Source organism: Myiozetetes cayanensis, unplaced genomic scaffold (assembly GCF_022539395.1).
Source record: "Myiozetetes cayanensis isolate MyiCay16 unplaced genomic scaffold, myiCay2020 scf3, whole genome shotgun sequence".
NCBI classification, from domain to species: Eukaryota; Metazoa; Chordata; class Aves; order Passeriformes; family Tyrannidae; genus Myiozetetes; species Myiozetetes cayanensis.
In genome coordinates, this window is record NW_026087521.1 from 73,499,376 (window position 1) to 73,522,872 (window position 23,497).

Sequence of the window (23,497 nt, forward strand, 5' to 3'; positions counted from 1 at the left end):
TGTTCAGCAATAATATTTTCCCTTGCCAATGAAGGGTTTTCTGCCATAGCCACCCATTGCTTTTTCAAATTCAAGAAGCACAACTGCACGTAATTACACACTGTGTGAAGTTAATCAGGACACAACCATATGCCCAAAGACCTGAAAAATTCACGTGCTGCACCCTGTTCAGGGGCACAGCTTAGCAAGGAAGCTGCAGCACTATTCCTCTGCTTTGTGACCACAGGAATATTTTCAGAAGGATGCACGAGTACTGCAAGCAAATAATCTGATCCGTGTCTGCTCTTTACCAGATGAAAATAAATCATTTCTGATCAAAAACAAGCAAGGCTTTGAGACACAAGATCTGAAAGAGCCCCTCCTCTCTAGTGAAAGCTAAAAAATGCCTCTTTAACACGGGCCCCGAGTAATCACAGCACAATCCAAATGACTGCCTCCTCCCACACACTCGCCTCACGTCTGCGTGTCTGTGCTTCAGTTACAAAGCTACTATGACATTCTTCCTACGTTTCCGAAAGAAAATGACACAGGCACCAGGGCTCCAGGAAGTTTGTATCTGAGTATCTCCCACCAGAAGAGATCACTCGGATCTCTCCGACAGTCAGGAGTGGCAAGAAGCCTCCTGTGCTTCCCCCTCGTCTGCCACACACCCTGCTCAGGGTGACACAAGTGCTCAGCTTGTGCCCAGCACCTTCCACCTCCAGCTGAGGCACCTCTTCCCAAAATCCCAGCCAGGCTTGGAGCAGCCTGGCCGAGCCACGGGGTGCACACGGAGGCTCCCACACACGCACACAGCTCCTTGTCGAGGCACGCACCTCATTATCCAGCTTCCCCCAGATCCATAAAAAATACAAACTTCATTTTTTTCTCTTTCTCTCTAAAGAATAAAGCAACAGATAGAACTGCTAGATAGAACTTGACTAAAAAAAAATTATTAAGGCAAATTAATAACATCCACGCTTCCAAGGAAGTCACGGATTGTGTCCAGTTCTCTTGCCTTGGAGAGGCAGGAGGAGCATTCCAAGCCAAGGAGCAAAGCAATGAAGAAACACTAATAGTCTGAATGATTTGGGGAGCTCTAATGGTTTCCCATGGAAAAAGCCTTTTATTTTGGTACCACTAATGGTACAATTTTTTTGTAAAGGGCCTTTGGGCAAAGGCTGGTTTGAATCTGAATGGGAGTAATCAGGGCTGCAGCCTGACTGATTTCCCCACATCTGTATAAATCATTCACCCACGCCAAGGATCACCGGCCAACACGTCATATTTCACCTTCCAATCACCCTGGGTATGTCTTTCAGCTGCCTCAGACCACGTAGCACATCTCTTTATTTATCAGGGGACAGGCTGGCTGCACTCAGACAAATCAGACACAAAAGGGAGAACACAGATGCTTTACCCCTTATCTTTATTTTTGGTTTCTGGAAGGCTGCAGACACATTGACACAGACAAGAATCACAGAGCATCCACTTTAACAGGCCAGTCTGGGCTGGGGTCTTACTAAACCATTTGCAAGTTCTGAGCTTAAAAAAAATACAACCCCAAGTTTCAATCCAAACCCCGGGGGTCTGGCACACACAGAGCACCAAAGGAACAGAGCTAAATCAACCACATCATCAGCTCCAGTGACCCAAGCTGCTGATAGCTCAGACAACAACACTTCCTACCCCAAAACAGCCCATCTGAACCAGCCCAAACCTCACTGAATCAACATCCCAGCGCTGGGGGATGAAGACAACACAGCCAACAGCAAAACGACACTTTCTGGAGGCATAATAAAATATTATAAATAATCCCCTGAGTGGAGGTATAATAAAATATTATAAATAATCCCCTGAGTCAGAGGAGAGTAACACCAGACAGACCATTCAGTGAAGTACTTGCAACACCAACAGCAAGAACAAGCTGCAGAAGGTTTAAAGAGAAGCTTTCAAAACACTAACTTATCAGATTTTAAGTGAAACTAGACATGATTTACACAAGGAAAAAAATTATGACTAATCTGTGACTAATTTTATATTAATCACTGTGTCCATCTCTGAATTGGAGTGCCACTCCATGCAGTTTCTACTTTGTTTTAACTCTACCAGCCAAAGCAACAGGTTTATCATCTCTGGAAGTGCAGACATCAGCTGAGGGAAGATGCAGAAGTGACTGGAAGACAATGGAAAATTACTTTATGACTTTAACTGAAGAGCTCATGCCCCCAACACCCATGTTACTGAAGCCTGTGATAAGAAGTCTGTGGAATCAGATATGAGAGAATTCATAAATTTGACAGCACTGGTGTTGTCAGCATTCTCCTCCTTCACAGTTATGTCAGGAACTTAAAGAGCCCCAACACCACAAACTTACAAAATCCTGTTACTGAGGCACATGCACCCAAACTCTTTGTGTTTCCAGAGCTGGGAAGTGAAGTGGAAGCTTTGAAAGCAGCGAAGCCCAAAAGCACTCACCAGGAAAAGGAGCAAAATGACACCTTTTTATTGCTGTTCAGAAGAGGCAGCCAAAAGATTAGAATTAGAAACTCTGGAAATTAGGACCAACAGAACCAGATGCTTTGCCAGCTTCACAGGTTAAGTTTTATGTACGTCTTCTGCTATTTTTCCACGCAGGCACTGCAGTTGTTTCAGCCCTTTCAAGCTGGTCATGTGCTAATATACATGCACACAACAGGACTCAGCTGCAAATAACCCTGAGAACACCACTGCTGCTCATCACATTGCTCCACACAATCCTAAAGCACATGATTGCAGAATAAAACCCTCAGCATGTATTTCTGGCCTGGGTTTCTAAAGGAAATGAAGTTTATGTGGTGGTGTTGTCTGTCAGTCTTCACCCCGTTAAACTTTCAGCTCGCTGCTCAGGTCTGACCACATTTGGCAGAAGGTGAAGAGCTCCAAAGAGGTGTCACATTCCTACACCTCTGGGAGAAATTATTATGCAGGTAGAGGAGACACATCCAAATCAGCCTCGCACAGATCAAACTGCTGCAAGAACTCTGCAATTCCCTGCTCTGGCTGGCCCAGAAGATGCTCCATCAGCATTGTTCAGAAGACACACACAAATAGTGCTGGATACTGCTGGGTCCACAGATGGACTCTGCCTTAAAGCTGGAATTCGGGACAGGAGCAACCACCACAGCAGCCAAGCAGAAACCAGCTCAGTTTCGTATTTCTCATGAGATAGGAATAAATAAACAAACATTTCCTATTTCACGGGTGGGTTTGTTTTGTGGGAGGGCAGTTGTTTGGCTTTTTTAAGGAAAGAGGTAAACTTTGCTCAGGCTCCAAAAGGAAAGTCAGATGGGAAAGAATCACTTACAAGATGCTGAGGGCAAACAAGTGCACCCTTAAGTATGTGTTGTCTTAGATCTTCATTCAGAAATCACCTACTGACCATCCTTCCCACATGGGACAGTTAATATCAGAAGCAGCACACATCCTATACAAGGATGTCCCTAAAAAACATCCCACAGGCATTCCTGGAATCCAGCAGTTTGGCAAAACGGATCTTTAACTGCTGTGTAACATCTGGGAGACAGCAAGAAGACTTCAACATCACTTCAACTGATTATTTTCCACCGGGGAAAGTGGGAAACCAACCCTCTTCAGTCTCAGTTCCTTTTATCCTGAAATATCCCCTAAGAATCCTATAAACTTATGGGGGGAAGAAACAGCCTTCCATACTTGACCAAATAGTAAAATGCAACTCCTGCTTTATCCCTAGGGCAGGTCATCACTTGCAAAAACATTGGGCTTTATGGGGTACAGCACAAGGGACGATACAAGAGTACAGGTAATTGTCCTGAACTTGCATTCCAGTGTTGCCCAGTGGCTGCCTGAAGTGCTTTTGTGGTGGTCAGGTTTCCCTCAGGAACAAGAGCCCTGCCCCAAAGAGGCAAAGGTCGTTTTACCCTGATTTCCATGAAACCCCCAGCTCCTGAGCACCAGCACAGCCTTCACTTCCCAGCCATTCCTTGTTTACTGTCTGTGTATTCCTCAGGCATGCAGCACATCTCCAAGCCCAGCAAAGAGTAGGTCTAGCAGATGTCCAACTTCCACCCTCTCCTAAATGCAGGGCTCTGCAGGTCGAGCCCAGCATCAGGGAGGAGCACAGGAGAGCACGGCCTGGACGAACCAGAACACTCAGAATGAGCTGCAGGGAGGAGAGGACAGATTGGGAAGATCTGCACAGGCTGTGTGTGCAGCACTGAACACGCTGCCACTGGAGCAGCCAGTTCTCCTCTGCAGAGAGAGCCATGTCGGGCACAGGGTTGCCAGCACACACCAACACCACCACGCTGTGCTTTAATCCAGCATTTGTCTCCTCTCTTGATGCAAGCTGGGGGGGCTGCAGGCTGAGGGATCACCTGCTGCAAGGGGGCATTGCTGGGAGCTTCCTGCAGCTCCTGCTGGGCTTGGCAAAGCAGAGCAGTGCTCGCAGCCAGGCCAGCAATGCAGCTGGTGACAATGTCATTTCCCCTTCCTGCTTTGCACCACTGATTATTACTCATTAGGGCACCAACAATCTTTATATAGAATTCTTTCCTGCAGCCTCATTTGCCAAGGAGTAATCACTCCCCTCCTCCCCCTGGTAATACAACAGAGAGCTGTGAAGTGATTTCATTTGCTGTTTATTCCATAGTTCTCCTTCCCCAAAGTTTGCCTCAGATGTTCAGCCTGAAGCCAAATGCATTTGGTCATTAGAAAATGTCTCAGGCAAACCTTATGTTTCATCAAGTTCCGTGTGGAAAAGATGAGTAACTCCGGAAGCTTTACATCTTTGCTTCACGTTATTTGCCAAAAGAAATGCATGAACTTCCTTCTTGAAAACAAAACAAAACAAACCAACACCACTGAGGCACCGAAGAATTCAAGTCTCCACTCAGAGCAGGGGAACCTGATGCTCAGAGAGAGCTGCATCCATGTAGAATGAGCATTATTTTGGGGGGCAATAAATATGCTGGATGCTGAAAAGGTCACTGCTGAAATAACCACTGCCCTGCACTGGCTGCCACTCCCTCCAAGTGGGCTGAAAACAGAGAATAAATACAGGTTGGCATCCAGCCTTCCCTAAAACCAACAGGAACACCAAACAGCGTTAGTTTGCTTCTGGATGAGTCCAAGCCCTTGCTGAGCCCTCGAAATTTCTGCAAACACTCACCAAGGAAGAGAAGATGAATGACTGGCCTGCAGCTCCTCATGTCACACAAACCTCAAGGCTTCAGCTGTTTAAAACCACCCACCCCAAGCAAAGGACTGAGCTGTATTACAGACTCTCAACAGCTAAAATAGTACTAGTTAAGACAAAAAGAGAGAGAATTGGTTTTGAAGAGTAGAACAATTCAGACAGTTGATATTTGCAGAAAAAACCTCCTTCTACGTTAACTCTACACTTCTGTGTTTCCAAACAGTGTTTCCACACTGCAAGGAATTTTGTCTAATTACTAGCTTGGTACTGGGAAACTTAATTGTGCTGTATTAGCAATTAAGGGTTTCACTTCCTATCCAAGGGCTCTACTGCTTTTAATTAAAATTATACCTTGTAAGCCTATGCAAATCCAACAACCTTCCCAGTAGCCATCTCACTACATCACTGTTTTCCTAACCAATAAAGGTCAAACTGTAATTTTTGTTATTTTAGTTTTATACTTTCTCTCAAATGAAAGGCATTCTTAACGCCAGGAAGAAGCAAAAAGGAGATTTATTTGCCCTAGAGGTACTAGAGCAAACTCAGTTCAGAAATAAAAAAGACAAAGAAAGCATTATTTCCCCAGCCCTTTTAAAAAGGGAGAAAACAGAAAACAGTGAACAAGAAGCCAAGATTATTAGCAGACAGAAGAAGGAAAAAAAAAACCCAAAACCAAAATCAAATCGAAGAAACAGAGCAATGAGAGCTTTTGTTCCCAGGAAATCCTTTTCAAGAACTGAGGAGGCTCCCAGCGCTGCAGCTGCACTTCCTGTGACCGGAGCGCTCCGTTTGGGAACAGGGGAAGGTCACAGCCTTGGAACGGCTCAGCACACCCACACTGCACAGCACAGCACTCTGCTCCAGAGCCATCCCACCGGGACACGGCCAGGATAAGGATGCTGGGGGGCAGGAGCAGGGACCGCGATTCGGAGCCGTCCTGGGAACGGCACAGCTCGGGCTCCTGCAGGGCACCAACCTCCTCTCAGGGCTCTGAGAACTGGGGGCTGTTCAGCCTGGACAAGTGAGGGCTCCAGGGACACCTTACAGCTCCTTCCAGGACCCGAAGGGGCTACAGAAGAGATGGAGAGGGACTTGTGGCAAGGAGACAGAGCGACAGGACATGGGCAATGGCTTCAAACTGACAGAGAGCAGGGTTAGATTGGATATCAGGGGGGAATCCTTCCCTGGGAGGGGGGGCAGGCCCTGGCACAGGTTGCCCAGAGAAGCTGTGGCTGCCCCATCCCTGGCAGTGTCCAAGGCCAGGTTGGATGGGGCTCTGAGCACCCTGGGCTGGTGGAAGGTGTCTGCCCATGGCAGGGATTGGAACAAGACAACCTCTAAAGTCCCTTCCAACCAAAACCAGACTGTGATTCTGTGACTCCTCTGGAGCAGAGTCTGCAGCAGCAACAGGAACCAGAAAAGCTCTTTAACAACACACAGTTCATAAAACACCAACTACAGACACACAAACCTTGCTGCCAGCACCAGCCAGGCTGGGTGCTTGGAGAAGAAATATTGCCAAGTGGTAAATTCAGTTCATGATGAACTACACTTCTTCTAGCAAGGAAAAGCATTTAGAAATGACACCAGCAGCTATCCACACAATCCATTTTATAAAGCACACAGAGCCCCAGGACCATCCCTTGATGTATTATTGATAAGCAGAGCCACTTCTGAGGCGAGACGGACTTTGAACAGCACAACAGGAATTCTAAACTGCTGCAGGACCTAGATAAACACACTAATTAGCAGAGTTTGTCTACACTGAAAGATTAACTCAAGCACTGTCCCTGACTTGCCCTCCCAGCTACATCTTTAATTCGAGCACGGCACTTTAATTGAATTGGCAGGAGACGCAGGCAAATGTTTGATTAAGCACATTCAAGCAATATCTAAACACCAGAGCAGGCAGGCAACACTCGGGGATCCTCAAGTCCTCCAAGTTTTCCCCACTGTTTTCAGCACAACTCCTGTGGTCAAACTCAGAAAGCAACGGAACCTTTGTATACATATTTATGTATATATTACACATATACATAAACACATACATATTATTTGGTTTAGAAGTTTAATGCTGTGTGTAAATAAAGCAGAGCTTTCAGGTCCCTTGGCATCCTGCAAGCACAGCTAATGTTGTCCAGAGCAGCATCCTTCCTCCAAAGGATGCCCAGGATCACTTAAGCTCCACTCATTCAAGAGTCTGTGAGCTTAACTCAGATCTGAAGGGCATCAGCATGAAAAAAAACCAGGAGAGAGGCTGCTGGTCCCTGTGGAGCAGGAGGGAGAGGCAACAGTTACGCCTGCCTAGAGCAAGGGGGCACTTCACCCTGAACTGAGATCCCCTGAGCTGGAACCCAGCCAGAATTCCAATAACAGCCCTTCTGCTCCCAAACCCTCCACTGAATCCACCTGGAACACGCTCTTAAACTCATTCAAAATACCGTGGGGGGGATGGATAAAGATTCCTGCCTCTCACCACTCGGAGAAGATATTAAATTGATGCTTTCCCCATTCCTGCTCTGCCTGGGTTTCATTACTCAGTTTCCCAGTTTTCTTCAAAGTTGACAAATTGTAAAGTAGAGGGGGTTTATGTATGTTTTTTTACTCCATCCCAGTGGCACATGATGGTACTGGAAACCTTCAAGTATTGCATATGCACAGGTATGGAAATTCTGCCTTTACCTTGACTGTTTGCTTTGTTTCTCTGAATCACCCAGCTCGTGCCCTCTACGGGAAATTGAGTTAACACAAAGTATCATTTAATAATCATAAGAGCTTCCCAGCAATTCAATTTGCAAAAGGACAGCCCAGCATTCTGTGTTACAGCAGGCAGTTTATCGAGCTGTTTTGACAGCAGGTCTTGTACAAAGCCTTGTCCAGCAATGTAACACCACCTCCTACTATTGCAGGCGTGCCAGTCAATGACTGCAAACAGCTCTGAGAGCACAGCCAAGCACACGCTCAGCCCCGTTCCCAGGTTGAGCTGTGAACATCCAGCATTAAAATCTGGAAGTGTCTGGGCACCAGCTAGTACAACCTGCAGCCAGGATCAGCTCTGTGAGGGCAAGTTAACACTGAGCTGCTTTATTCTGCTTTCCCAAAGCAAAGGTAAGTCCTGCACCACCCGGGGCCCCAGCCCTGCGACGAACAGGGCTTGAAACAGCAAAGCAGCTCGTGGGCAAGGGCTGCAACGTGTGTGAGGAGCTGCCCCTTCCAAACACACGGAACACAGCCAGGGCCAGCAGCTCAAACCACAGGAAGGGCCTTGCTCTGACATCCCAACCACTCCCCGTGCCACTCCCTTGCCAGCCTCTGCCCTGGAAGTGTTGCTCCCGCTCAGGGCACGAGTGTGCCCTCGCCCGGCACAGGGGCTGCAGGGAGCCACACGGCAGGACTGGCAGGAGAGCAGGAAAAGCACGAAGGCAACTTATCCCAGCCAGGGGGAATGAGTGGGGGAGTTACAAACAGAGCTCAGTCTGGCTCCATCCACCCAGCAGCAGCTCCAGCAGGAGCACAACTGGCTTTTGTGCAAACGCTGAGACACGGAGCATATTCCAAACAAATATCCCTTAAGGCAAAAAAAAAAAAAAAAAAAAAACCAACCAAAAATGCAGCAAGACAGACTTTTGGGACAACTACTCTTGCTGCTGGGTTCGTGGGCTTTGGGTTATTTTTAGTAAGCTGCCTTTGCAGATGCCAAAATAACATCTCCTCCCTCTGCGCACACACAGCTGGACATGAACCTTCACCATCTGCATCCAGCCCCACAGATGTGCATTGAGGGGAAGCCTCTTCTCTGGAAATCCAAACACAAGCAGTTAACATGGTCCAAGTTCCAAGTATACAGCCCCTGGAAAGGAGGGACCCACAAGCACAGAGTTACAGAAGCTCCTTCCTCACCACCAGGAGTATTCCCATTTGGAAGCTGCCCCTCCCCAGCCATCACAGCTCTGTTGGTCTGTTTACATCCACCAGACCAACACAATCTCCATGTGGGCAGGAGGGGTAGCCAAACCATGCAGGCACTGCTTTCCCTTGGAAAAGAGTCACAGTTTGAGACTCTGAGGCAGCATCCATCCCTCCTCACTCCCAGCCCCAGGAGAAGCAGGTGGCACTGCAAACCCTCCAGAGCATCACAGGTGGAGCCCAGAGCAAACTGGTCTGTCAAGTGACACTGGTCCATGTCCTGCCAGCCCAGCACACCTCCCAGAGCACACACATTTCTGTACCCCTTTTGTTCTCACTGGGAGAAATGTGCCCACTCCAAAGACACCAGGCAGCTGCGAGTTGACTGACTCCATCCAGGGAAAATCATCCCAGCCTCCGACGGCTCCTTAATGCCAGCCCTGCTGGGAAGTGCAACACACCCTCTCCCCAGCACTGGGACAAGGGGGTGAGGGCAGAGCAACACGTTTTCCCCCCATCCTGGGGAATGCCTGGCCCTTGACCAACCTCCAGCATTCCCTGAGCCCCACAAGAGGCTCTGCAGGAAGAAACTGGGCTGCCCTGCCCAGTTTGTTTTCCCCTGTTTCCCACACCCCTGCCACGTGCTCAGTCACTGTGGAGCATGAGGAAGCTGGAACACTGGAATGGTGTGCAGAACCCCACCAAGAGGTGAGGCAGCTCCAGCTCGGTCCCTGTTAGCAGGACACACAATCTGACCTCTCCCTCCTCCATAGGGAGGAGCACGCAGGCCCAGAACCACAGATTTGCCCCGAGCAGATCCACGATTGTTTTAGCTACTTTACTTCACCTCCAACACCCCTCTGCCTCCCTCTACCCACAGTCCTCTCCCTCAAATCTGCCTCATTTCCCACAAACGCCTACACAGCGAGCTCGGTGTCCTGGCTTGTCTCAAAACCTCCTCAGCCTCATCCAGGGACAGCCAACTTTTAGAGGGGGATTCACTTCTCATTTTTCACAGTCTCAAAGCTATGCAACATGTTGAGTCTGTGCTGTAACCTCCTGTTTACCACGGAACAACCACCAGTTTAATCTGGACTGATTTCACGTATGGCTTCTATCAGATCCCGGAGAACCTCTGGCTGCCCTCCCGCTCCTGTATAAACATCAACCAGACCCAGGCATGAGGCTCTCGATACGGGAGGAAAGCCTCTGCCTCGGAGCTTTGCAGCACAGGCCAGACACGAGGGATTAAAGAAAGGACACCACAAACAACTCTGAATTTCCCCATTCCCATGGGAGCACGGGCTGCGGTACGGAGGGCAGGGACACGCACTTGGAGGGTGGCACCACTAACTCCTCAAGCCAGCAGGGCCATCTGCTCTGCAGCAGCTCTGGAGGAGCTCTCACCGCCCAACAAACCCAGTCCAGTCCCCCTACACCCCCCGGGGAACTGTTCCCTCGCCCCTCACTTCCACAACCAAGGAGTGCAGCAGCAGAGACCCCAGCACCCCTTCCATGTCAGAGAGCACAGCTCAGTGCCTGCCCCTCCTCTGCCCCTCCTGAGGAAGCTGGAACTGCAATGAAGTCTCCCCTCAGCTGAACACACCAAGTGCCCTCAGCCACTCCTCGTGTGGCTCCTCCAGACCCTTCATTCACCACCCTTGTGTCCTTCCTGTGGACACTCTCCAAGAGCTTTATATCCTTCTTCCATTGAGGTTCTCAAAACTGCAGAGTGTCCTCTGACAGAGGTGCTGAGTTACATCAGTGCATCAAGGCAAATCCCTCCAGAAACAGCTTCTTGTTGCAGCTCCTCCTGCACTTCCCCACAGCCAGCTCAGCCCTGCCTAAACAAGGCAGGCCTAACTCTGCCTCCTGTTACTGCAGTGCCACGGCCCGGAGCGAGGGGAGCAGCACAAGGCACGGACACACCTCACGGGTGTCCTGAAACTGCATCTCCACCCGGCACCGGGTCCCACCCGGAGCAAAACGACTCTTCAGGACAGCACAGCACAGAGCGCCAGAGTCTTCTCTTCACAGAGAGCCACTGCTGCAAGGAACCCAAACACACAGCAGTCACCTTTTTGTTCATGGTATTTTCACTGATGAATGGATAAATTCTCATTTACAGCAAAGGCAGGATTTCCAGTCGGAGGTTATTTACTTTCACCTCAGTCACAGCAGCTCTGGCAAGCCAGCTCAAGACACAGATGATGTACAAGCCAAGCAGCAAGTGCTCACATGCTGGGAACTGTTCAAACAGGAATAATTCAATCTTTTTGTAGTCTCACCCTGGCTAATTTGCCACAAGCTGTCTCTTTTCAGATGCTACACGAAACACGAGGAGAAAAACAAGCTGGATTAAGCTGGGCCGCTCACAACCAGCTCATCCACTAAGAGTTCAGGTCAGTCAGTTTGCTGTGTAAAACAAATCCACTTCTTTCAGCTTCACAGGGGTTGAGGAACCGAAATTTACTGCAGTAACCAAGCATTGCTCACCGGACAGGCGTGTAGAGATTACTTAACTAATGCAAACGATTTCCAGTCTGCGTGCAAGGAATGCATGGGATAATTCCAGGGCACTCTGTTCCACAGGCATTTCACAAGCACTTTTTAGGTAGCTATGGAGACGTTACAGCCTTTCTCATTTTGCTGTCATAACTAGACAGCCACTGATTTCTTTGTAAAATTCCTTGGAAGAGTGGGCAAGGAAGGGGGAGTTTCAAGCACCACGAGGTGCTGGAGAAAATGGAAACAGATTTCAGACGGAGACAATGGCACGGACGCTCCTGGCAGGAGGAAGCCTTGAACTCCAGCTCCTGCTTTAGTGCTTCTGCAAGTAAGGAGGTAACTATAACCCCAGAGACTCCCAACCAGGTCCAAAAGGAAAACATTCCCAGCTCCTGCTGCACAAAAGGGGGCCCTCTCCGAGGCCAGGTGAGGTTTGGCTCCACAAAGCTCTCTGGAGACGTGGTGGGACTCCACTCTTGCACTCATGCCGGGGTGCAAGATGTTCCCCTCTCCCCCTAAGCAGGTTATCTCACCCCTGACAGGCCTTGCAGGCCTTGCAGGTCATCAGTGCCTCCTCTCCAGCCTCCCCAGGCATTACAGGCTTGGTCAAACAATCCTGCACTTCCCCATCCTTCCGAGAGCAGCCCCAGAGCCCGCGCGAGCCGAGCAAGGCTGGTCCTCGGCAGCTGATTATCCATCCCACAATGCCCAAAGTGATGCAGAGAGAAAAGCCTCTCACCTCATGGATCCTTTATGATCAAACACTTCTGCATCTGCAGATTTAAGAGCCTGAAACCTGAGACACAGACCTGGGAAGCCTTGTGACACACAGATAAGGACCTGCAAATCATCACGGATTTAGGTCTCAGTAACGAGAACAACAGATATTTCCCCTTGGATAAAAGAAGAAAGGAAGGCCTGTTCAACCAGAACATTATTCTTAAATTCACCTTAGACCCAGTCCCAACAATGGAGCCAGGACCCCGCAGAATGATCTCTGTCACTGAGCTGCAGGAAGTTTACTGGCGCCACCCTGACAGCAGATCTCACATCTTCTCATCTCCACACTGCATTCACAGCCCGAGGACTGCTCACCAAAAGGACACTCTCAGGTGGAGGGAGAGCAAAAGGCTGCTGCTGCAGAAGTGTTTGCACCCGTGACAGACTGCTACTGCTTCGTGTAACGCCCATCTGTCTGTGCAACCACATCTTCACTGCTGCTTCCATCCCTCCAGCGTGAGCGTGGAAACCTCTGAGGGGATACTCCGAGTTAGAACTTCCTAGTTACATATTTCACACCCAAGGGAAGGTGCAGACCGAGGTAAGCCACTATAACCTCTTTTTGGACAAGAACAAACAAAAAACATGCACTATGTATAAAAAATAAAATTATCCAGCCTTTCTTTCCAAAGTTTACAAACTCAAGTTCTTAGAGCCAATTTCAGTTTAGCCAAGAAACATAAATATGCTTTTCTGAACCTTCCCCTGATGTTTCCTTTGCAAACATAACAAATTAAAAGTGCTGTCCCAAATGAAACCAGCTTCAGTCAAGTGGAGGGGAAAAAAACGCTGGTGGCTCCAAGATCCAACTGACAAGCCTTTTCAAGTCTGCTCTGAAGCAAAACCCACTTCCCAGAGATTTAAATTAAGAGTAAAGAAATATTTTCCTTCGCTTAATCCTGGTTTGGAAGCAGGACAGGGGATACTACAACAAAGCCAGCACCTGAACCCATCTCCCACTTAACAAAAGTCGATCAGAGATGCTTCCAGTGCAGGAGGGAGAGCAAAGAAAGGGATGAGCACCACAGGAAGCACAGCCATCAAACCACCTCCCTACCTGATCCAAGCCTAGCAGAGAACAGACTCTGGCAGTTTCCATATGGCAAGAGGGATTTTTACAGCAGTGTAAGGACACAGGACCCAAGATCACAAGTGCTACAACCACGTGAGAGAACTATTTTCAGAAACACAGGAGCAGCTTGGGATGTTTTTACAACAAAGACGGTTTTCTCACCCACTCTTCAAGACAGACATTAATTATCAGCATTGCACTCTGCAGAACTTTAACCTGATCCTACAGACACCTTCAACTGCCAACCTCACAACACCCACAAACATGGGAGCCCATGAGGCTCCAAAGGGTCTGTGTGCTCTTTTCCCCACCCCTCATACTCCCCATGGCCTGGGTCAGTGTGTACAAGACCACACCGTTACCACTGCCTCCTACTTTAACACATCTGCTACACAGCAAGAAAGTAAAGCTGTTCTCCCAAATCCGTCACATTTGGAGCCACGAGAACGGTTTGATTTCAAATGTGCTGATTCATGCCAGTGGTTATCAGGTTTTTCCCATCTGAGACACAATTAGGCAGCTGTCTGGCAGCACAGAGATCCTCCACTTCAGAGCTCAGATGCTGCAACAGCCGGCTCGAGCCTCAGCCTTCAGATTTTTCACTAGCATGTAGGAAAAAGCCTACAAAGAGAGATGCAAGTACAAACCAAACTTGATCTGGGAGCCTTCTGCTCACAGGTGCCATTGGAGGAGGGGATTTTATTCATGCCACAGTTATGACACTGTGCCTGCTGGAGGAGTGATTACCATCGAAATGTATGCAAGCAGCTCCTTAAAGTCACACTTGTTACTTTTATCTTCCCTTCAACACCACAAGCCAGAGGCTGCTGAAGTGGCCTCCCCAGTCCTGCTCTTTGACACAGCCTGCACCGGTCAATGCTGCAGAGCAAAGGGAAAGGACACCTCAACACAAACTGGATGCTGGCTTCTCCAAAGGCTGGGCAGGAGATGGGACCTCTCAGGAACAGCACTGGAGCCTTTCCTGGGTGATGCCAAGGTTAACGCCTGCAAAGCAGACATTTCCAAAGAGCTATGTCTGCAGCTGTCATTGAACATCATCCTTTCCCCACTCACAGGTCACCTGCCAGCACTCAGATTTTCAGCACCAAGAGTCGCTTTCCTACCAAGACACAGGGAGGGTTGATGCCTTAGTACCACTCAAACCAAAAAAGCAGCACAGATGCAAAGCCTGGCAAAGGAGGAGGTCCAGGCACAGCCCCTCTGCTCAGGAGACACTGCAATTACACCATGTAGGCTCTGGACACCCAACAAATTTACAGCACAGCAGGACAGGGTGAGAATTTGTACTGAATGCTAAATAAACGTCTGGGGATGAACAGCAGCACAGCGTAGTTCACCTCTCCTGGCTGGAGCAAAGTCACTGATGGGATGATGACTAATGGCATCTCCCAAATGCAAAGGGGGAAGGGGCTCACTGTTCAGCCTAAGGACAGGAAGGTACTCAGTGGTTCTGTTGATGAAGGTATGAAGTGTTTTAGGTGTTGGCAATGCACAGCTGTAGGCACATGCCCCAAGTGAGGAGCGAACACAACAAAACCTGCCCCAACTTTCCAATAAACCCGTTCCTTGCACCTCTAAGTTTACAGATGTGGTTTGGCCAGGCAGAAACGGGTCAGATCATAATTGTACAGCTTGAAAGCAGCGACATGACTTCAGCTGTGCTTTGAAGCCCAAAAATAGCCAAGGCAAGAATGAGAAGAAGCTGTCTCAGGTACACCAACCTAACCTGTGCATCACCACGCACAAGCTGAGGCAGAGGTCACCAGCGCCTCCTTAAGAAAGGGCATGCAAATCCTGCAGTGGGAAGGGGGCTTTCCTGACCACCTCTGACACCACAGGAGGTTCCAGGATGCTCTATCACCTCCCTAAATCCTACCTAATATTTGAGCTTTTACTTTCTCTGTAAACCAGTAGAGTTCCCAGTCAGAGACTTTTAGGGGTTTTTTTTTGCACTCCTCTTGCGCCATCCCAGGAGCCAGGGACACGTTTTTGGAACATCTGTACTGGATTTGGGATCTTGCCACCTCTCCACAGAAAACACACAATGCAAAGCACAACAAAGGAAATTAGTCAGTTATTCAAACGAGTTTACAGCAACACTACCCGGTCCTGAGTAAGCCCAAGGTCTATTTTGATGCAATCACACCACCAGTCAAGAAAATGACTAAACCTTGTTTGCTTTTAAACCTCTTCAGGGGAAGGATTTCCACTTCATTGAAAGAGTTCCTCGAAGCGACAAAAAACAGAAGAACATCAGAGAACCCCCCCTTGGATGGATCCAAGAGACACAGAACCCCCTGACGGGCACTGCACCCCCTGCACCTCCTCACACGCAGCACTGCTTGTCCTCGGGCCACCCTGACCTCAGCCCCGAGCAGCCACCAGAATGTGTCCTGCTGATCACCGGTGAGCAGTGGGACCAGACAGGCAGGAAGCACCACCTGGGAACCTCAGTCTCCCGGGAATGGCTGTAATTTCAGGAATGTTAACAATTATCCTCACGTTGTCGTTGTCGCCACGGGTCACAGGCAGAGCCTCCCCCCACAACCCCGTGGACATTTACATCAGCACCCCGCTCCTTCCCGAGGTGCTTCACACCGCCCAGACAGCTCCAAACAGAAACAGGACTTAGATGTATCTAAGTAGGGGGGAAAAAAGCTGCCGTTCGGCACGGTCCCTGCCCCCTGTGGCATCCCCGTTTCGAGGCGCTCCGCCCTGCGGGGCGGGCACACGCAGAAACGTTACTCACCGATATCCTTCCAGAGCGTGGATCTGCCGCAGACACACGTGCACAGCACACAGCAGCTTCAATATTCCTCAGAAGAACTCTATCTTAAGCCCAGATCCAGCAAATGGATCAAATCCCAGGGCACCTTGCTCAAAGGCAGGAGATGCTGAGGAGGGGTCCCGCTTCCCAAGGGCCCCACTCCACAGCCAGGCAAACAGGTGGAGCTCCCACTGCCCTCAGGGAGGAGTGAAACATCAACTTCATACTTTTGACACATGAACATGGATCTTAATTTACGAGCAACACGCCACTGACAGGCATTTTCACTTCTAGGAGCTGATCTCTCTGATACAGCTTTTCAAAGAATTGGGCTAAATCCTGTTGCCAAAATTCCCCTAGGACAGGTACTGAGCTAAATTAAAGAGCACTCTGGCTCTTAATTTCTTACTGATGTAAAGAAGTTAAGAGACCAAAATCTGTGCTGCCTTTGGAACAGAGAGTTTAAGCAGATTTCAGCTTTTCTCCTTTCCAGAATGCCCCTCAAATCGAGCTGCCACGCTGCCTCTGGTTTTACTGAAACCTCTACTTATGTCCTTCACAAAAGTAAATCCTCCAGCTATAGCTGCTACCTTTAATAGGAGCAATAAATCCGGAGCTGACACACTGTGACTTCTTCCTCTCGGGTGCTCGATCGTGTAACCCGGGGAACATCCTCACCGTGTGCCCCATTTTTTGCTGTTTACTTTTTGGAATGCGGCGACACTCGCATTGCTCAATGTGCTGCCGCTGCAATACCCACCGGAGCTCACCCATGGTGCTGGGGGCTATCTGTGCTCGGGCCACAGCAAGGAGCCAGCAGAGCCTCTGGAGGGCTCAGGCACGGCCAAGCCCGAACCCGAAGCACTTAATGGGTGTTTCTGCGCTCGCACCACAGGGCGCACACGTGTTACACCCACGGCGCCCAACACCAAAAGCTCGCGTTCCCCCCACGTAGGCGCAAAGCACCTTTTTACAGCCACAGCTCACACCTCAGCCAGGGTGTGAGCTACCACAGTTATTCCAGATTCCCGAAATCCCGGATCTAACAGACACAGACCTGGAGGGGCGTGGGGGGATAAAAAATAATAACAGGATGTCAGAACCCCAGGCCTTAAATCAAAACACATTTGCTAGTTCTAGATAAAACTCTTTCACCGCAGTTTCACAGTGGTAGTGCCTGAAAAGACTAGAGCCGGAGCCTGCCTACCTCTTTCCAAAACTTCCCTAAAAGTTGTGTCACTTTCAGCGCGTAAAAAAGGCACCAGAAGGTCCGGAGCGTGGAAAACGCTTCTCCCTCCTCTTCCAGCCGGGAGGCTGGAAGGGAACACGGAGGTTGAGGACGGAGGGCCGGCTGAATCCCGGCCCCCGCCGCCGTGCCCGTCCCGCCGGGCTCGGGGCGGCTCCCGATCCCCGCTCCCGATGGGACCCGGGCCATGGCGGCTGGAGAGGAGGGGCAGGAGAGGGGCAGGGCACGGCACGGCGGGAGCTCATCCCGCCGGGACTCCAAGTTGCCGCTCGGTCCCGCGATCCCCCCTTCCCCGGAGCGCCTCTTACCTGCGCACAGACCCCGGAGAACCCTCCGGGGCGGCCGCGCCTCCGCCGGCTCCGGGCAGCGCCCGCCGCCGTCCCGACACCGCCCCGCACGGCCCGGGACCACCCCGGGCTGCTCGGCACCGCCCCGCACGGCCCGGGACCACCCCGGGCAGCTCGGCACCGCCCCGCACAGCTCGGCACCGCCCCGCACGGCCCGGGACCACCCCGGGCAGCTCGGCACCGCCCCCCACTCTGCTGCACCGCCCCGCACTCTGCTGCACCGCCCCGCACTCTGCTGCACCGCCCCGCACAGCTCGGCACCGCCCCCGGGGCCCGGCGAGGGTTGAAGCGCTCTCGATGGTCACCGGAGTTCACGCAGAATCCGGGGAGCCGACTGGGTTGGAAAAGACCTCTGAGATCATCCAGTCCAACCTATGACCCAACACTGCAGTGCCGCGTCCAGTGTCTTCTTAGGCACCTCCAGGGACGGTGGCTCCAGCAGCTCCCTGGGCAGCCCATTCCAAAGCCGTTCTCCCAGCCTGTGTGATCCACCGGCGTTCTCACAAGCGTTACTGCCTCATTCCATACAGTTTAAGGGACTCACAGATAGCCTGCCCCAAAACCAGCCTTAGCTTTGCCGCGTCCATGGCAAAAAGGCCTCGAGATGCTGCTCCTCCAGGAGCGGAGTCACGGGACTAGTGGGCCGTGGGGCTTGGCTGGGCGGCCAGATCCATCCGACTAACTCTTAATTTTGTTTTGAGCTGGCCCAAAACTTGTCATTTCAGAGCTCTTCTCCCCATTCCCTCCCTTAAGAGAAAACTCTTAAGGCTTTATATGGGGGGGGGAAATGATTTGCTCCTGCTATTTTTCTGACCACGACTCATAAAGAAGTAGGAGTTTTCCCTCAACATGGTGACGACAGAAGTAAACATTTGGAATTCACAACAAAAACGGGAAGGCACCATTTGCCTTTCAAGCATTTGCTTTTTAAGCACAGTTTCCAAAGAGGACAAGTCCACCCAAAACACTGTTTCCTGGCAAGTTACCAGCCTGTCACGTTGGCCACACAGCTCCAGTTAAACAGCAAGGCTGGTTTAGACTATGAGAAAAGAAAGGCAATTTAAAAATAACCTGTTTTGCTTTGGTATCTTCTATTTCTAGAACCTCTGTTTCAAAGCTTTGGTGCCTGACTATGGTTCAGATGCTTTACAATTGGTCTTTCTGCCCGTTTTCCTCAAACCTTCATCAGTTCTCCAGCAAATGTTCCCAGTTTGCTGTCAGCTGATGGACAAGTGCTGCTCACGCTCCAGGTCACACCAGGCTGAATCACAGGGATCTCACACCCAGCGCCCCAGTCCCTCTGGAAATGGCTGGACTTGGACATGGGACAAACATTGATCCAATATCCTTCAGCCTTTTTTGAATTGACTGCCCTGTTGATACCTCTTTTTTTCACACTTTAATTTTTAATTCAGAAAGTGAAGATCCTTAATAAAGAATTTAATGCAGAGGGACTTCGTGTAAGATCCCTGAAAGCAAATCTGAGCAGACAGAACATTTCAAACAACTGTTTGTATTCTTTCATCAAAGAAAATACCTTTGCAAGTTAAGACAAATCGCTGATAAGGCTTTCTGGCGTGCTTATCTCTCATCTCCCAGAATAGTTTAGCCCTTTTTGCTCCAGGCTGGTTTGCAAGGAATGGTTGATTTTCCCCACCTTTGTGAAAACGAAGCAGCCTCTGAGAAGGCGAACAACTCGCTCCTCCCTCCTGTGAGGGCTCCGGGAGGTTACAAGGAGTATTTTCCAACATTGTTCGGTGCTGGAGGAGGTGAAGGGAAAGAGCTTTTCCCTCACTTTGCAGCGGGAACACGCACCGTCTCCGTGGTTACAAATCAATAAGTGGCATTAAGCCCGGTATTTCGGGAGCTGTCAGAGGCATTTCGAAGGAGCAGTGTGCACTTTCTTACGTGATCTTCGCGGCTCTGCCAGGATCTCACGGATCTCTCCTGGTCTCCGTGTCTCCCCCACGCTCGCTGTGGCACAGCTGGGGTGTGCAGTGTGGCAGAGCAGTTCATTCCCAGCTGGACCCCTGGGACGAGCAGACACAGGTCCCTGGCACCAAATGGGTGTCTGGGTGTCGGGTGGAGGCACGAGCAGGACCATTCATCCCACTGGCAGTGACTCTGAGACAAAGCCCCTTTGAAAACAGCAACGTGCAGCACTCAGTAAACCCGCAGTGCCTCGGTGCAGAGGATAAACACTGCAGTGTTTAACGCAGTTATCCTCGCTACGTTCTCACGGGCACTGCTGTCTCATTGCACACAGTTTAGGGACTCACTTCAATTTACTGGGAGTGTTAATGCCTCGTAGCGATCCAGGTTTCAGCTTCTTCTGGAAATCATCTCGTTTTGGCAGCGCACTGTCATCAGCCCAATGCCTAAATGTTTGGATTGGATATCAGGGAGAAATCCTTCCCTGGGAGGGTGGGCAGGCCCTGGCACAGGTTGCCCAGAGAAGCTGTGGCTGCCCCATCCCTGGAAGTGTCCAAGGCCAGGTTGGATGAGGCTCTGAGAACTGGTCTAGTAGAAGATGTGTCTGCCCTTGGCAGGAAGGCTGGAACTAGATGATCCTTGAGGTCCCTTCCAATCCAAACCATTCTATGGTTCCATCAGTGCCAGCTCACGGGCAGAGCCCTGTGTACATCACAGCCAATTTATTTTTTTCAAACTTCAGCTCCTTGTTGGGCCCCAGAAGTTTTCCTTCAGACCAAACCCCCTGCCCAGAATACAACAGCTGAAAGAGCCGAGGGATCTCCTTCCCAAAGGGCAATGGTTTCACACCCAGGCTGTGCACAGCTTTCATTTCAGGGCAGCTCAGAAGGTGGATTCTGTGAGTCGCTGTCTTTACTCCCAGACGGGAATTAACCCCGGGGCTGAGCCAGGGTGTTTTCAGGTCAGGTCTCCGCTCCCGACTCTCCCGGCACAGTTGTGTCAGTCAGAGCTGTGATAAGATCCCGGAAGGCAGAGCTGTGCCAGCACAAGCACCCTGTGCAGATGGAGGGATGAGCAGAGAAAGTGGCAGCTCATTTCAGTTGGAGGAGCTGGAATTCTCTCTCTGCAGCAACAGCCCGGTTTTACCATTAGGAACCATTTCCTTGGAAACGTTTGCTCTTCTGACCACCTATTGTAGCTGGGCTGTCAAAGCTGCCCTGGCTTTCAGATACCTGAAGTATCTGATAGTTAAATACTCAATGGAGCAAATGTTTTAGCCCAAGCCTTGAGCTTCACCATGACATGATGTTCAGTCCTGGGACAAAGCACTGCACAAACAGTTTCTAGCTGTCAAACCCATAACTGAACCTTCCTCCTCATGTTTAAATTCCCCTCCAATCCCTTCCTAAAAAGGAGAGAGATTCAGTGCCCAAAGGATTCACTTAATCCACAGCAGCTGAAGTACAAAATGCCCCCAAACTGTACTCCCTGAAAAGAGCCAAATTTCTGACCTTGATTGTCCCATCCTTGGGTCTTCCCACAGTGTTTGAAAACAGTAAGAAAAGCCCTGCACACTGAACACGCTGCTGAACTGACGGAAGGGCTGCTGCTTTTCATCAGCATTGCTCCCTCAAGTTTCTGGGTTAAACACCTTAAAAAGCAGAAGGCCATTTAAGAACTTACCAGTCTGCTCCAATGCTTGGGATTGTTTCAGGTGCCCAGTTTCAGATGATCAGTCTTGTGTATTTTATCCGGAGCTTTGTGCAGTTAACCCCTGAAAAACAAGAAAAGGCAAGCTCTAGCTCTGTTTTCAAGAGGACAAGAAAGCTTCCCATAAAACTTCACACACCCATGAGGGTGAAGAAGCAATTAGCTGCAGAAACCTCTCCAGCCTGAACACGGGGGTGAACCTCAGCCACATGTCAAGTGTGTGTCTGGAAATCACAAAAAGCAGTATTACAGAGTGGAAGGTGTTGCATGTTTGAGGTAAAATGTGAGCAAGAGAAAACCTGACATGAGCAGGAATCACACTGGGTTTGGCAGGAGGAATCCCTACATGTTCAGTGGCAATAGAGTAGCTGCTTGGAAAGACTGGGTATTCCACATGGGCTTTGTCTTTCTGTTATTTTGAACAATTGCTGTCATTAAAAGCAGGAAAAGAGATTTCACTTCCAAAGTTTCACATTCTTAAATTTCTGCAGGTCTATAAAACACTTTTTTTTCTTTCCCTGGAGGTCTCTCACTCCCTAATTTAGGTATAAATGTACCTTAAAGGGGATGAAATACTCATTAGGTTCACATGTACGTACTTTTAACAGCATTCTCTCCATTTCTGTGTCAGCAGACAGTTGTTACTTACACTCAGGAGCTGCTTTCTGGGATAGTCAGGAAAGATAATGGAGCTGGAGAGAAGCCCTTTGGGTCCTCAAAGTGTTTATCTTCAGACAGAGGACAAAATGTTCATCTAGTGGTGACACCCTACACCTAAGTTTTGGTCCCCAGCCACTGGGACAACTCTCCCTTTTCATATCCCACTGATTCTGAACTCATACTGCTTTTGTTCCTTTCAACTTCCATGTTCCCATAGCCTGGGGAAACGTGTGAATTTTTTCCCTCAATTTTTTCCTCAGTTTCTCAGGTACCCAAGCACAGCTCTTGGGTAACCAAAATCCACCAGTGCTCCTGAAGACAAGTCTTCTTACACTTCCTGATAGAAGCAGGCTTGCAGGCACTCCCAAAAGCCTTCCAGCAGGGCTCCCCAGCACCAGCAGGACCTTTCTGAAGAGACTCTCCAGCACTGCATCCACCACACAGAAGTTCCTCTCTCTCTAGCACCAGTGAACACAAGGGGTGAGAAGGTTCAGGGAATCTCTCGGCTCACAGTGTGCCACGGTACAGAGCTGCTGAGCAAACCTCCACACGTTTCCACGATGCAGCTGCATTCCCACGTGGAGCTGGCGGGAGGGCCCGTGGAGCGCTGCCAGCCCCGCGGATATCTCTGCCCGGCACCAGAGACACAAGTGCGGTACTCACTGCAGCTCCCACAATGGGCCCGTGTCCAAGCTGGCTCAGCCCGGGCTCGGCCTTTGCCGGCCTTCAGGAGCAGGAAAACAGCGCCGGTTCACACATTCCTTAAATATTGAGGCTGAGAGGGCCGCGGAGGAAGGCGGGAACTTCCAAGAGCCCTGTGCGCAGCACTTGTTCCCGGGTTGCCCTCTCCGGGAATGCGTTTTGCCGGTGACTCTCTGAGGGGGGAAACTCGGGCTCCCCGGCTGAGCCAGTGCCGGTGTCCGCAGCGGAGGGAAGGGCGGCTGGCAGGTGGCAGGACCGAAGGAAGGGAAATCACTGGAAATCACTGAGATCTTCTGCTCCGGAGAAACAAGAAGTGATCGGCGAGGTCTTAGAGGCTGACTAGGACAGTCACCGAGCTGTCCGGCTGTATCAGCCACTTGCCCCGCTCCCAGCAAAGTGACAGACAACCATAAACCAGGGATTACTGAGTTCTGAAAGAAGGGAGAAACATGGGAAATGCAGCTCCGAGGGAGCACAAGGGGATGGGGAGCATCAGTTTAGCTACTACCACTCTTAATCTCCCCTTCTCTCTCTCTGTCCCTCTCTCTCCAGAGATTTTACACTTCAGGAATCCAGAAAATAAAGGTTTCATTCGTGGAAGATGATACCTGTTTTTTAGGTTAGGAAAAACATAAAAATGATCTTGATTCTC

At 50.0% G+C, this 23,497-nt stretch overlaps 1 protein-coding gene across 8 annotated transcripts in view; it reads right to left on the reverse strand.

Annotated features, from left to right (window-relative positions):
- The window catches only part of PPFIBP1 (PPFIA binding protein 1), an 87,487-nt gene extending 65,948 nt beyond the window's left edge, over positions 1-21,539 (reverse strand). For 5 of the 8 annotated variants that reach the window (XM_050324548.1, XM_050324547.1, XM_050324545.1 and 2 more), the window contains exon 1: positions 17,803-17,930. The gene's annotated coding sequence lies outside the window, so the exon portion shown is untranslated. Of the gene's footprint in view, positions 1-17,802; positions 17,931-21,456 lie in introns of those variants that run through there. The other 3 variants (XM_050324546.1, XM_050324544.1, XM_050324540.1) reach the window with 2 other exon arrangements.
- Positions 21,540-23,497: the final 1,958 nt, after the last annotated feature.